General features: G+C 37.3%; 1 long non-coding RNA gene across 1 annotated transcript in view; it reads left to right on the top strand.

Annotated features, from left to right (window-relative positions):
• LOC144380457 (uncharacterized) overlaps positions 1 to 4,627 on the top strand; it is a 167,772-nt gene extending 163,145 nt beyond the window's left edge. The window contains exon 4 of the long non-coding RNA XR_013444614.1: positions 4,268 to 4,627. This is a non-coding gene — a long non-coding RNA (uncharacterized LOC144380457). The remainder of the gene's footprint in view (positions 1 to 4,267) is intronic.
• Positions 4,628 to 13,832: the final 9,205 nt, after the last annotated feature.

The raw sequence follows: 13,832 nt of genomic DNA, 5'->3' as shown, positions 1-13,832 counted from the left end.
TCTAGGCTTTATTACATCACTTTGATCAGATGACTGGGTATTATAAATTTTAAATTTCATCTCTATGGAAACTATACAATCATTAATCTTCTAGAAATAAAAAGAAAACATTTTGAAATGTTTCTGAAACATCCTGAAAATAATTTAGTAGTTATGAAATATTTATATATGCTATATATTTTTTAACCTGAGTAAGAATACTGTAAGTATAAAAAAAAAGTGACAGTATTGTCAAAGGCACTGCTAGAAATGTGGATTTTCACTCCACTTGCTAAAATTAAAACTATATAAATAATGGTTTTAGCTTCCATCTGTCCTGGGTTTTAGAGTGTTGAAAGGAGTGCTGCTTCCCCCCACACACAATAAAAAAGAGCTAGACCAACTTCAAATTATGGTTTTTCTTGAACTACCAGAGAGTTGAAGTAGATGGTCCCAAATCTAACGGAAGACCACGACACTGCAAGGAGAATGAGAAAAGAACATGCACTGGCTTGGGCTAGACATAATTAGACACTGATATGAAAAACTGAGCTAGAATCAGTGGCAATTGGTGAAGACCAAGCGTGGCCTGGTGAGACAATGTGAAACCCCTGAAATTGCCATCGGAAATTGGAGGAGTCCATATACTCTTACATGTATTTTTTTTTTTTTTCCCAACAAACTACAACAGGCACTCACAGAAAAGACTGGACAGACCCCTGAGAAATATCCACTGTCCTATGGGAGGGAAGCCACAGCCATAAGGGAGGGCCAAGAAAGTCTACCAACATACTTCTCTAGATCCAGTTCAGAATAGCCTCAATCTGCGGGGAGAAGGGCAACAACCATTGTCCATCTTAGCCAATGGTGAACAATCACTGCACTTGGGATAATCAAATAAGTATAAAAACCGGCGAAGAGGAATGATTATGCATGGAGGCTATGACTAAAATTTGGAGAGAAGCAAGATAACCAATAAGCCACATCCCTGCCGCTCAGGGAAATGGTACATGCCATGCTCAATGTGAAGGTAGGAAGTTTTGAATAACAAGTAACAGCAGACTAGAACTAGAATAGAACAAGAGTTATAAAAGTGCACAAAGAAACATTCTCTGACTCACATTACAAAGTGACACAGTATCACCCAGTCACGACAATGTTTCATTAGGATTTCCATCACTTGGTAAATGCCAGCATCGTAAGTCCCAGACAGACCTGTTTGAGGTTATTCTCTGGATACTGATTGTCTTAGTAGTCATTAATACCCCATTTTAAAAGGAGTCTCCTTGCATGTCTCTGACTGTGATTTATTGTTAATGATACTGACAACTGAACTTGTTTATCACTTCGAACTTCAAATCAGCAATGATATATACTGTACCCATATATGATATATTTTCCCCCTCTGAAAATATAAGTTTCATCATTTAAGACATCATGAAATAAATTCATCACCACAAAAATCATGAATGTTATATTGTATGTGCATAGCACGCAAAAGAAACCAATCAAATCAGTTAATCAAAACAATTTCCCTTCAATGTTCTTATTGAAATGTTTCCCTTTTTTGAGAGAGAGCGAAATGGGGAGGGAGGGAGGGGGAGAGGGAGAGGGAGAGAGAGAATCTTAAGCAGGCTCCATGCCCAGCAAGGAGCATGACTGGGGCTTGATCTCACGACCCGGAGATTATGACCTGAGCCAAAATCAAGAGTCTCTCGCTTAACCAACTGAGCCACCAAGGCGCCCCTAAATGCTGCCTTTTTATATCCAATTCATCAAAATTGCCATTTGCACTTATCATCTGAATAACCACCAGTATTATGTATAATTTCATAAAGTTGGAGCTGTGTAACACCTGAATATCTGTATTTTCTTCTGGAGATAATTATCATCTGTAAGACAAAAATTAATATGGTAAATATTTGTGGAATACCAATTTAGCAGCATTAATAAATAATCCAAATCCTTTAGTGATTATCAGTTTATGAACATCTCTTCTAAATCAAGCGATTTCACTTGTGGATATTTATCCAAAAGAATAAAAATCAGGATCTTAAAGAGATGTCTACACTCCTATGTTCATTGCAGCACTATTCACTATTAAGTTGAAAACAACTTAAATGTCCATTGACAGATGAATGGATAAAGAAAATGTGGTATATACAACAACGGAGTATAATAAAGCCTTTAAAAAGAGGGAAATTCTGTAATATGTGACAACTTGGATGAACCTGGAGGACATATGCTAAGTCAAATAAGCCAGTCATAGGAAGACAAATATTGCACGATTGTACTTATATGAGGTCTCTAAAATAGATTCATAGAATCAGAGTGGAATGTCCCAGGGGCTGGGGAAAGGGAAATGAGAAGTTACTAATAAATGGACATAAAATTTCAGTTAAGCAAGATGAATAAGCTCTAGAGATTTGCTGTACAACAGTGTACCTATATTCAACAATAATAGTGTAGAGTCAAAACTTTTTAAAAAGGTAGATCTCATGTTAAATATTCTTATGACAACACTTTTTAATAAATCACTTTTAAGCAAAAATTACAGTATGATGGCTTGCAAATGCACTATTACCATTTTATCTCAAAAGATATCAAAAAGCTATGGGGCACCTGGGTGGCTTAGTCAGTTAAGTCTCTGACTTCGGCTCAGGTCATGATCTCAGGGTGCTGGGATCAAGCCCCACCTGAGGCCCCCCTCAGCAAGGACTCTGCTTTTCCCTCTCCCTCTGTCCGTCCCCGTTCGTGCTCTCTCTCAAATGAATAAATAAAATCTTAAAAAAAAAAAAAAGATATTCAATCAGCCTTATTAAAAATCAGTGTAGTTGGTAGAGCATGTGACTCTTGATCTCGAGGTGGTGAGTTCAACCCCCACATTGGGCATGGAGCCTACTTTTTAAAAAATTAGTGTGCCACTATTTCTTTGGGAAATGTCATAAGGGATCATGGGGTTTCTTAGATAAGGATCCATAAAACTCATGAGTCTATCACATATCAAAAAGAGAAACTACATCAAAACCCATTAGTTTCATTTTAAAAAGAAAGAGAACCTTTGATTTCTGGTATTTATTTACAGTCTACAACAGGTCTGGGTCTCCAGTTGAAGCCTCAAAATTGCTGCTAGTAATCACTGTTCATTTTCTTCACTGATCCAAGATGGAAATCAAGAACTATTTGTAAAAGAAAATCCTCACTCATGTGAAAGCCAGAAGGCAAAATGATTGATAGCAGTTTCTTATGTCATACTAGATTAGAATTTCTCAAACTTTACTATGTGTAAAAATCACCTATGGAGCTTGCTAAAAAGAGAGTCTGGTTAGACCCACCTCCTGAGAGTCGAATTCATGCAATCTGGCTGGTGATCAGAAAGTTGCTATTTTAATGAGAAGCTTTAATTAGCAGCTAAGGGATTCAGAATCAAATGATCATGGGGCCATACTTTGAAAAACAACATATTTATGACAGATATTTAGAGGTTGCAGAAGTTATGAGTCTTCTACTGTCTGTAACTGGCAAATTCAAAAAGAATAACATCTTCCTTCTGATACTGAAGTGTTGTTGTCCGTATTCTTTTCTTATTCTTTGCAATAAGAAATACAGTATTCAAAGACATTTCACCAAAGGGGGGACTTGTTACTAAACCATTAATAAAGTAAAAAAAGAAAAAAAGAAAATTTCCCCTTCTTGAATATGTCCCAACTTAAGATTCTTATAATTCCACAAAATGTTAACTTTATTCCTTAATAAATGCAAATTTATCAAGCTCACTATTATTAAGTGTACCACATGTAGTAATTAATAGTAACTAACTATTGGGTACTTAATATATACTGGTCTCTATTGTGGGTATTGGGCTTTTATCATCTCATTTAATGATCAGAAAAACCCATACTATGAGTTAAGTGCTGTAGTTTTCCAATCTTACAATTAGGGAAATTGAAATAGCAGGATAAAAAACTTGCACAAGGTCACAAATCTTGTCAGTTATAATAACAACATAATTTTTCAGAAATATCAATAAAAGAATGAGGTTAACTAGGATATCTGTGTAAGGCTTTTTATCTTCAAATTTGTCTTTGTAAGCTCTACATTTTTCATTAATCATTGTTCTGTGATATACCATACAGTTAGTTAAAAGAAATATATTTCTAAAAAATAAATACAATATAAAATATTAGGTCTGTGATTGAATTATACATGCACTAAAATCTTGGTATACACTTGTAAGAACCATTTGACTCTTAACCTCTTTCCTTTTTTTTTTTTTTTTTTTTTAAAGTAAGCACTAGCGGGGCGCCTGGGTGGCTCAGTCATTAAGCGTCTGCCTTTGGCTCAGGTCATGATCCCAGGGTCCTGGGATCGAGCCCTGCATCAGGATCACTGCTCCACGGGAAGCCTGCTTCTCCCTCTCCCACTCCCCCTGCTTGTGTTCCCTCTCTCACTGTGTCTCTCTCTGTCAAATAAATAAATAAAATCTTTAAAAAATAGGGGCGCCTGGGTGGCTCAGTCGTTAAGTGTCTGCCTTCGGCTCAGGTCATGATCCCAGGGTCCTGGGATCGAGTCCCACATCGGGCTCCCTGCTCGGCGGGAAGCCTGCTTCTCCCTCTCCCACTCCCTCTGCTTGTGTTCCTGCTCTCGCTATCTCTCTCTCTGTCAAATAAATAAATAAAATCTTTAAAAAAATAAAAAAGTAATAAAAAAATAAAATAAAGTAAGCACTAGGCCCAACGTGGTGCTTGAACTCACCCCGATCAATAGTTGCATGCTCTGCCGAACTGAGCCAGCCAGGCGCCCCACTTTCCATTTTTATTAACATTTTACTTATGATTCTTGATCATTCATAGCAAAATTAAAAAGACCTTATGTTACTAATTTAACATCTATGAATTCCCTTGCAAAATTTTGAAAGAGTGATGTGGTTGACTTCATATTTCAAAGGTCATAAGTACAAATCTGATTAAGTATATATATTGTTTATGAAAATTCACCTCTTCTTTTTTCTATTATATTACAATACCAGATTGGTTCATTGCAAAACAGTTTTGGAACACAAAACAGTAAGAACCAACTCAAGTATACCATGCATCTCAAAATAATCGAGTTTAGAAGATCTCATTTAAACTTATAAAAACTATTTTATTATGAAGAACATACTTTGACATTTATGCAATCTAAGGAAACAAGATATAGATAAGGTTATCTATACTTTATACCATGCTTGCTTGTAATATTTGAATTTAAAAGGATATGATCTTGTCAAGACACCTAGACTCATTTAAGTAAAAATCCAGTGGCATGTTTGTGCCTGTAGCTATTCGTCATACATAAAAGGAAAACCAGTTTCCCCCAAAATTTACCATAAGATTTCATTAGTTTTATTTATACTTTTGAATAGTAAGAATCAATGTTCTTGGTGACCTGTGAAATTGTTCAATATTCGTAACTTCCAAGTAATAATTAAATTGAAAATAACTGAGATTTTATCAAATTTATCTAATGTCTCACTAATAACAATAAATATTCTATAACATTTCTGCTTTTTCCTTTTATTCTTCTTGGCAACATTCTGAACAGAAAGTGGAGATGGGGATAATGACGATAAAGCATGTATAGAAGTCAGCAAGCTCATAAGTGTTTGAACGATGAATAAAAAAGCAGAGGGACAAGGTGGAAATCCTGAAATGCTATTTGAAAGGCATTAATTAGTCACTGAAAATTGTAAACCAAAGAGGTTGTAGACTGTAAGAGATGAAAGAATTAAATAATCTAAGAGGTGTTTTAATTCTTTGAAAGTAAAATATGCTTTTTCAAGGGAAAGCATGTCCTTGTAGCAATTTAAAGTCTTCTGTCCGTTCTTTACATTAGTGTGCCATGAATGAATAAATGGAGGAATGAAATCATAAGAACTATGTCTGTGTGGGGTCAATCTGATATTGGCAGAGTTTGGAGAGAAAAACTGGGATACTATTTGGAAATTTCAGAACGCTTTGGGACCTTTCAGTGTGTCATCTTCATCATTATGAACATCATTCAGTATTGTATTCTTAGGCAGACAGACGCCATAAAAAACAATTAAGAGCTGATAAATAGCAAACAAACTTTGTGAACTTATGCATATAAGTAGGTCTGAGTTTATCATTGTAATGTGGCTGGGAATTGAGGATGTAGACAACCACACAGTAATACAAAAAAATCTCATAGTAAGTAATATTTACATTCTACCTGGCTTCAAATTCACCCTCAAAGAAATGAAGCTACTCATTGTCAAATATGATTATTATCTCCAGAAAACCAGAGTCACAGTGAGCATCATAGAAGTGAATGAAGATCCACTTTTTCATAATATAATTCTTCTAGGTTATTTCTTTTCCGTGGGTTTTTTGTTTTGTTTTGTTTTTTGTTTTTTTACTTCAAGTATGTTTAAGAGCTGATTCAAAGTCTTTGTCTAGTAAGTCCATTGTCTGTGCTTTTCAGGGACCATTTCTGGTTATTTATTTTTTCCTATGAATGGACCAAAATGTCTTGTTTCTTTGCATGACCTCTGACAAAACTGTTTTTAGTATTACAGAGATGCACTCTAACAATCAGATTCTTCTCCCTCCTCGGGATTTGTTGTTGCTTAATATGGGTTGTGGTTGCTTGAGCAGTGACTCTTCAAAAGTATGTTTTAAAGATTTTATTCTTTATATGTGTGACCTCTGTACCATGTGTTCTTTTAGTGTTCTGTCAGCCAGTGGTTTTACAGTGAGTTTTCTAAATGCCTGGACGACACCCCAAATATTCTCCCAGTCTTTGCAGATTGACTACATTGGGGTAGTTCTTTAACACTTAGCCAGGACATTTACAACCCTTTGGCTTCACTTCCTTTTTGTCCTAAGCATGAAGATCAGCCTTAGGTGAAAGCTTATGATCATCTTAATTTTTCTGAGCATGAAACCTGACCTGGGCATCAACATGTCTTTCTAGATTCCCCCATTATACATGGGAGCTTTCTTAAAGCCCTTATTACGCATAGTAATTCTCTCTCCAGCTTTTCCTTTTAGGCCTTCAGCATGTCTACTGTTTAACTAAACTTTAATTTTTTGTCGTAGGAGGCAACAGAGTGTTCAATTCCTTTTCAGTGTTTCCAAGGAACACCCACTGCTTAGCAGCTTCTCTGCTCTAAGGATGTTCCCAGTTAGGTGAAGCAAAGGTGAGCACAGTGCATCTGTCCTTTGGGGAACCTCCAGACAAGTCAAAACAGACAGATAAAATTCCCTGGTAACAAAGTGCCCTCTGTTTCCCCCTAGAACCAGATAATCACACCATGAGCGTGAACTGCCATCTTTAAGACAGCTACCATGCCAGGAAGGGAGGATGTGGCAGGGTTACATTAAAACACCACAAAGCTCTTCCATCCTGTTTGAGTTGGCTTTGTCTTCAGCATTTCCTTGGTTGCTCTAAATCTTTGTTATTCCGGAGTTCTGGCAAAGCTGATTTTTAGAATTTTTGCTTGTTTTTTCCATGTTTCTGTGGAAGAATGAACTCCCTTTTCTGCCATTTTTGCTAATGCCACTACTGAAAGTCTGTATACTGATTTTATTCTACTCTTTACTATTATTTTATCCATTCAGCAAATATTTATTAAGTACTTACCATGTGCTATTCACTATAATAAGCACTAGGGATAAAATAAGGATGAAAACAAATCCCCTGCTTTACTGGAGCATATACCCCAGAGTGTGTTGGTGAGGGCAGGGCAGGTTTAAGTCAAAGAAAAAACAAAATGTTTATGCTTATGGCATTGTTGTGTAAAACAATGAGTTAGAAAAAAAAATATGGGTATTATTTAATACAAGGTGGCCTAGGAAGACCTATCTGATAAAGTGTCACTTGAGCAGAGAACCTAAGGAAGTTTGAAAAACCCTGTAGAAATCCATGGGAGGAATATTGAGGTAGCAGGTGCCTATACGAGTCTGGATTTACAGAGAGGTCAAGGCTGGGGCTATCAATTTAGAATTCACTGGTATCTGTGTGTGGACTTTATCAGGAATGGGGGTGGATTAAAAAAAACTGAGGACAAAAGAATGAGCCCTGGACCTTAGAAATCAGGAGGACAGGAACTGGGAGAAAAACATGGGAAGGAGAATGAAGAGGGCTTATTAGAGAGATAAGAGAAGAATCAAGGGAAAATTGACTCCTACTAGATGCTAAGGGTTTCAGAAGCAGTGACAGATTAACTTTGTCAAATGGAGCTCACGGGTTGAGCAGGATGAGAACTGAGTATAGAAGATTAGATCTGACAGTGTTAGGTCATTGTTGAACTTAAAAAGAACAGTCTCAGTAGACTGAAGAGAAATAAAACTGGATAAGCCAGGGTTAAAAAATAATGGTACAAGTGAGCCAGTTTGTATAGATGACCTTTCAAGTTGCTCTCCTATGAAGAGTGACCAGAGAAATGGGATGGTAGCTGGCAGGGATAAAGGGTAAAGGGAGGCATGCCCTTTGACATGGCGAGCAATTATAACATGTGTATGTTGATAGAAATCATGCTACAAAGAGGAACTAATTCATTATACAGAAGACAAAGGGGAGAACTCCTGGAGGGCTCTATGTCATTGAGAAGGTGTGGGATTCAGTGAATTAGTGAGGGCCTCGCCAAAAGAGCAAAGAGAGTTGTTCATTGTTTTCATAGAAAGGGAGGAAAGGCAAAGCCCACGAATACAAATAAAATTAGGATGGTGGATGTAACGGAAGGACCAGTTTGATTTGCCACTATATTCTTAGTAAAATAAGGAACAGTATCAGCTGACACTGAGAAGTAAAGGGGGTGTTGGGTATCACTAGGAGTGATCTAGATTTCAATTCACTGTAAGAAATTTTACTATAGCAAATTTTACGAAAGGAAAACCATCTGCCATGAAAAGGTCATCAAGCACAATTTGCCTATGTATATATTTCCCTTTCTCTCCCTCTAGCCTACTTATCTGTGCATACATCTACCAAACTACTTGTAAGCCCAATATTCTATAATCTCTTAAGCAGGTATTTTATGTTGTTACAATATATTTACCTGTATTTCTGAAGCTAAGCAAACTGCATAAAATGATATAAAAGAGAAACTGCACTGGGGCTTAGGATGCATTTCATAAACCCAGACATTATTTATAAACTATTTTAATAGGTTCAATTTTTGTTCTCTTCATAAAAAATATTCTGCTGGTATAAGTAGTCTAAATTTCAGAGTATAGGTTTTTCTGAAGGGCAGGCATCCATACATCTTTGCATAACAAACGCTATTGCTTTGTGCTTTACAATAAAATCAGCAGCTTCACTTATTAGCTAGGAAACGCACCTGCTTTATGCTGTAAATCATAATTAGAAATCTGTATGATTGGAACCTGAGCTCAGTTGGGTGGAAAATTGGTCATTAGATATAATGGGAAGGAAAATTGTATAAAACATCCGAAATCCACGCTCAGATGCCAACAGTATTTAATAAACTTTCATGGCAATTATCTGAAAGACCTTCCTGTGCTTTCTATCAGGCAGCCACACACAATATTAAATGTTACTCACCACTGGGTTAATGGCATAGGAATTTAGAGGTCATTTTGGGGTGTACTCATAATGAGACAGGAAGTCATGAGAGGGCATGGAGCAGAGGAGAGATCTGATTTGACCTGAGTTTTTCCAATTTCCCTCTGACTGCAGTTGGTGGAATACAGTTTGGAGGAAAAGCAGAAGCAGCAGTTAGGAAGCTATCGGTGAGCCATGAAATGGTAGCTCAGATGAGGGTGGTAGGAATAGATGTGGTGGGATGAAAAAGGGGATCTGGAGTTGATTTTGAAAATATGAGTCATCAGGATTTGTTGACAGATTAGTTAAGGGGAAAAGAATGAGATAGGGAAGAATATAGGAGGAGGCAGTTTAGAGACAGAGCAGTTTGGTTTAAGTTACCTTCTGAGGTTCTTATTAGATATACAAAGAGATCATGTGTAGGCCACTTTATTTTTAATTCCAAATTTAGGAAATGTGTGTAGGCTGAGAAAAATAATTTGAGAATCACTAGCACATGGATAATATAAGCCACAAGGCTTGATGAGATCACCGAAGATACGGCTGTAGATTGAGAAGATAAGATATCCCAAGACTGAGTCCTGGTGTAAAGTAAAAAACCTCAGGTTTTTCCTATTGTGTTTCTTTCCAATGAGTCTTTCTTTACCCTCACACAGGACACTTCACTTCTGACACTTCTGGAAGGGTCACAGGCAAAGGAGTTTTCTGTCCCTGCAGAGTTGGGGTACATCACCTTCCCTGTGTGGATGTGTTCACCCACCTGGAAGCTCCCCAAGCCTCCTACTATCGGGATTTTATGGAGGCTTCCCCATGGAGGCATGATCTATTATTAACTCTGTTTTCAGTCCCTCTGCCCTCTCTGAAGGACTGGGGGGCATAAGGCTGAAAATTCCAAGCTTGTAATCATGGCTTGGTCTTTCTGGTGACCAGCCCCCATCCAGGAGCCATCCAGCAGCCACCCAGAGTTACCACATTAGAAAAAATTATGCCCAGGATGCTCTCATCACTTAGGAAATCACAAGGGTTTTGGGAGCCCTGTGTCAGGGACAGGGTCAAAGGCAAATATTACAAGAGATGTTCCTAGTGTTCTTATCACTTAGGAATTTACAAGGTTTAGGAGCTCTGTTCCAGGAACAGGGGCAGAGACCAATATATGTATTTCTTATTATTTCACACCAAGTATACTCCAACATTTGGAGGATGTAAGAAGAGGAGGAATAAGCAAAAAATGCCAACACCTTGTGGGACATGAGGCAGCAATAAAACCAGGACAATATTGTCTTGGAAAGCAAGTGAAAAACTGCTTCACAGTGGAAGAGGCAATCATCTGTTAAGTGAAGTAAGATGAGAAATAGGATTTAATAACTGAAATTAGCAACATAGGGATCACAGTGACCTTGACAATGGTTGCTCTGGTGAAATGTAAAGATAAGTCTGACTGAACAGGCTAAAAGGAAATGAGAGGTGAGAAATGGGAGCTCTCAACTCTTGAGGTCTCAACTCTTTTGAGGAGCTTTGTTATAAATGAGGGGGCTTGGAAATGGGGAGGTATCTTGGAAGATGATATGGGCATAACAGTTTCTTTTAAAGATTGGAGAAAGGATAGCATTTTCTATGCAAATGAGAATGATTTAGAAGAGGGAAAATTGTTGAGGCTGGTGATAAAGAATTGCTGGAGCCAGTAGGGATGGTATCTAGTGGACAGGCAGAGAGAATGACCTGAACAAGAATTCTGAAAATTTCTCCACAATAAAAGGAGGGAAGTCACACTATATGGTTAAATGAACAAGTCTCTGGCTCATTGAGATAGTGAAAGGTTTTGGAAGTTCTCATTTGATTGCCTCTGTGTTCTTAGTAAATCAGAACTATCAGTTTAATTAGTTGAGATTGAAGATGTGGGAGAAAGTTTTGACTGTATGAGAAGAGAAAAAGGTATGAAACTGTCAGACTGAGAAAGCTCAGGAAATGTGATATGATTGCAAGGTATCATTTGGGATCCATTTGAGATTAATGGTCATAGGTTTAAAGTGAGTCCTTCCACATTGATTGTATGATTTTCTCCAGCCACATTAATCTGAACAGAGGCAGGCTTGGATGAACTCACCATTTATAAGTATATTAAGCAAGCCGGGCAGAGAGGAATGCAATGAAGATGAGAGTATATGCAAGAGAGTTATTGTAATTATGGACCATGGAATTCATTATGTGATGTAAGGACATCAGGAGGGGAGAGATTTAAAGGATTTCTGGAACTGGGGTAATAGAGGGTACTAGTAAGAGAATGAGACACTTGAAATTGACATCGTGGAGGGATTGTGGTTATTAAGAATGATTCCATCGAGGGGGGTATGAACCCAGGAGTGAGTGGCTGTGGTTGGATGGAGAGCAAGATGATTGGGGACAGTTATAGACAGGATATTGAAATCCCCAGGGATTATAAGATCACTGTTTGAGCTGGAATTTAAAAGCCATCAAGAAATGAGAGACTGATGAAGAGTTAAGAGTTAATTTTGATAGGTGATTTTGTTTGATGACCTAAGATTCAAAGCAGGGGAATTTTAGGAGAGGGAAGTTATAGGAGAAAAAAAGAACCACCAGATGAATCGGCTGGGTGGGGGAAGCATCGTCCTCACAGGGGAGAGCCCGGTTTCAGGTAGATTGAGAAGGTACAGAGAACATTAGAGAAGTTGATCCAAGGGGATGAGTGATTTCCCTGATGACAGATTAAAATTTCCAGAAGACAGTGTGGTATAGTTTTAGGATTTGGAAATGGATGAGAATTATAGTCAGAAAAGGAGATGTACACTGCCCTTGGTGATTAGAGTTCAGAGAATGAGGGATGCCATGGAAGAACTGGCTTTTGTGGTGATGGATTCAATACGGATAAATCCATAATGAGACATTGTCTGATGGAAAAACGATAGATGGTGGTAGTAAGATCTCACACCCCCACTGTTTTGGGGGATGAGTCTTTGGAAATGGGAAAGAATGGAGAGCTTTGTAAATATAAATCATATATAAGAAATTCAATGGTTAAAAAGTAATCCACCAATTATTCAACACTCTTTATCTAAATGTGTGTGTATACATATATAACATATACATATTGTATTTTATATACATACTATATAGAATTCTTTATTATATACAAAATTCTATATTCTACATACATATATAAAGAATATGTGTATTATAATTTTATATACATGTCACATAATTGTTAATTATAAATATATAGAATTTCTTATATATGAGTTTTTTTTAAAGATTTTATTTATTTGTCAGAGAGAGAGAGCACAAAAGCAGGGGGAGCCGAAGGCAGAGGGAGAAGAAGCAGGCTTCCCACTGAGCAGGGAGCCCGATGCGGGGCTCGATCCCAGGACCCTGGGATCATGACCTGAGCCGAAGGCAGGTGCTTAACTGACTGAGCCTCCCAGGCACCCCTATATATGAGCTTATTAGCATTCTCAAAATCCCATTCTCACAAATAAACCAATGTCATATGTGGAGAGTTTGCTAACGTGCCCAGGAATTGCACTCTTGGATACAAGATGAATATGCCATTTACTCTTTCCCTCCTATCAGGTTTCCTTGTGTTAGAATTTACAGTAAATATTGGAGCAGCATTTACATGTGATAAAAAGATAAATATAACTCAATAAAGACTCTGTCTACTTTTATCAAGGAGGAAGTGGTCCTAGTACCTACCCAGTTGCTATAGGAAAGGACACCCATTTTAGCTACCACAATTCAGCAACAATAAACAGCAACAATAAGTCATGAATGGTTGCACCCAGCCAAAAAAGAGAAATCTTAGAATGGATTTTTTTAGTTTTATAAAATGTATTCATTATTTCCCTTATACGAGATAAGTAGAAAAGTATGAAACATCCATTCTGTAATATTAAATGTTGACTTGAGTTTTTTATTTCTGTGGATTCTCAGGACACAAAAAGCCCAACCTCGATTATCTAAACCCCAGCTAACCTACACATGTGGGTTAGTGTACTCTTATTCTAAATCACAGTTCTGAGGTGGTTCGTTTTGCAGCATATTTGTAGCAATAGCTGGTGGAAACACTGGCCATGACCTTACTATTGAGATACCTATGATTTTCCACACACAGTGCTCTTCTATAGGTCTAATGACCAACTGAATAAACAATTAAAAAGTCAAACATTGCTTTCCCATTTAATTAACACTAATTATGATTCCATGAATCACATCCCTAATATAAATAATGCCCTTGAATGGCACCCCAGCTATTCCATAATTAAATACAATCC

The sequence above is a fragment of the Halichoerus grypus genome, chromosome X, assembly GCF_964656455.1.
Source record: "Halichoerus grypus chromosome X, mHalGry1.hap1.1, whole genome shotgun sequence".
Classification (NCBI taxonomy): domain Eukaryota; kingdom Metazoa; phylum Chordata; class Mammalia; order Carnivora; family Phocidae; genus Halichoerus; species Halichoerus grypus.
Note: the sequence above shows the minus strand (reverse complement) of the source record. Positions and strands in the feature narration are given on the sequence as shown.